We start from the raw sequence: 1989 nt of genomic DNA on the forward strand, positions 1-1989 counted from the left end.
AGAGTGTGAGAGAGAGAAAAGAAAATTCTACTAAAACTTAGTCTTAGCAGCTCTGTCGTAGTTTGTATTTCAGTTGATCCAGCTGAAACACAAGAAAAGCAGCGGAAGGAGTTGAGCCAGTGACCAAAGATCTAAAAGGATCTCTACGGTTCAGCGTGCACACATCGACTAACCACAAATTTAGCCGACTGAGCTAAGCTGCTAAAAGATCCATTCCTCCTCCTCCACTCCACTAAGCAAGGATTTAATAATAATTATTGATAATTAATGCATATGTTGATGTCGTGTCCTTGACACGAATATAAATATAGTACGCAATGATATCCAAAACATCAAGAACTTTATTTCTACTATACTCAGATACTCGACTCGAATTGACTCCCCTTTGTTAAGAAAGCACAGCTTATATACAGCATGTCAGGTGTACCTAATAATATTTAAATCTATCGTTAACTCCAGAAGGCGCAATATTACAACAGTTGAATGAATTCTACTCATATTGTAATACAGTAAAACCTCAAATTGAAGCCCAATGAGCTTAATATTGAGAAGAAGCCCACCTAGAATTGAAGCCCCTCTTTAGTTTGCAAAAGTAGCCTTCGAAAGAAAAAGTCGGTCTCGAAAAGAAGCTAATTTCAAGATAGCATTGTTTTTTTTCGAGATAGTACAGTACATACACTGTGCATGAATTTCAAGGAAATAAAAAAATGTAAAACATGTTTGGTGTATACAGCAGTTTAGATGATTTATTGTCGGTTAATACACTCCATGACGCAGGCTGATGTTACAGTGGCCCGATTTATTGTTTTGTATTAATAATTCCCAAAATTGATAGCATTCATTTTAAAAAGAAGCCCCTCCGTTTATACGCTGCAAAAGCAGCTTCGAAAAGAAGCCAATCGCGAAAAGAAACCCATCTCTAAAAGAAGCCTATCCTAAGTTCGCAAAAAAAAAATTAAAATAAAAAAAGAAAAAAAGAAAAAAAAAAACCCAGAGCTTCAATGTAAGATTTTACGATATGTTGATTGAATGGTTTTTGTGGCGATCATTGGACATTAAGCGTGTAGTGACACGCGACACCAGAGTTATAACCTTTTTGATGTCCCGAGATGCGTCCTGTTGTTGAAATACAGATTTTTGAATACTGTATTTAAAATCTGGGAGAAAGGTGAAAAATGCTGGCCTGTGTTATGTATGATGTGTCTCACCTCTTTATATAATTGGTTGTGCTTCTACCATACCTTTTACTTTATTTTTCCATGTTTCGTATTATAAATTATACCAGTACATATATATGTATAAATCCAAGTCATCACGTTTTCTCTTCTTTTTGCTGTTCAGGTAACAGAAATCAGGTTTTCTCAGAAAAGGGACTATTAGACTATTTTAATTTTGATTTGTTTATTTATGTACAAACAAACACTTGTTTTACGTGCAATTTGCAAATTAAGTGGCCATTAGGAATAAAATTATTTTACAACCATTTACTTGTGTGGTCCTTCTGGTGGTGATTGGGCAGTACACCGGGAGACAATCCCTACTCTTTAATTTTCAGTATAGTGTACTGCGTTATTTTTTTATTTACTGTAAAACGGCCTCACGCGTGTTAAAATACAACATTTACTTACACAAACAGAAGTAAATGTAACTTTTAATCGACGATGGTGGCGCAGTCATCATTCAAATATCTGTGTGCTTATCACCAAAAAAACATTATTAGGCCTATCAATCTGTCCTGTTCAAAGAGATTTACAGCATTTACGCAAACCTAATGAAATCTAACTTCTAATCGACAATGGTGGCGCAATCACCATTTGCACTTTTGCTATCTGCACTTATCCTCGTACTACCGTAAAACATCGAATTAAAGCCCTGGGCTTCTTATTTTTGAGAACTTTAGATGGGCTTCTTTTTGAGATAGGCTTCATTTCAAAATGGGCTTCTTTTCGAGGCTACTTTTGCAAAGTGAAGAGGTGAGGTGGGTGGGGG

Source organism: Anneissia japonica, unplaced genomic scaffold (assembly GCF_011630105.1).
Source record: "Anneissia japonica isolate Jap-2015-1 unplaced genomic scaffold, ASM1163010v1 scaffold8330_len36538_cov93, whole genome shotgun sequence".
NCBI classification, from domain to species: Eukaryota; Metazoa; Echinodermata; class Crinoidea; order Comatulida; family Comatulidae; genus Anneissia; species Anneissia japonica.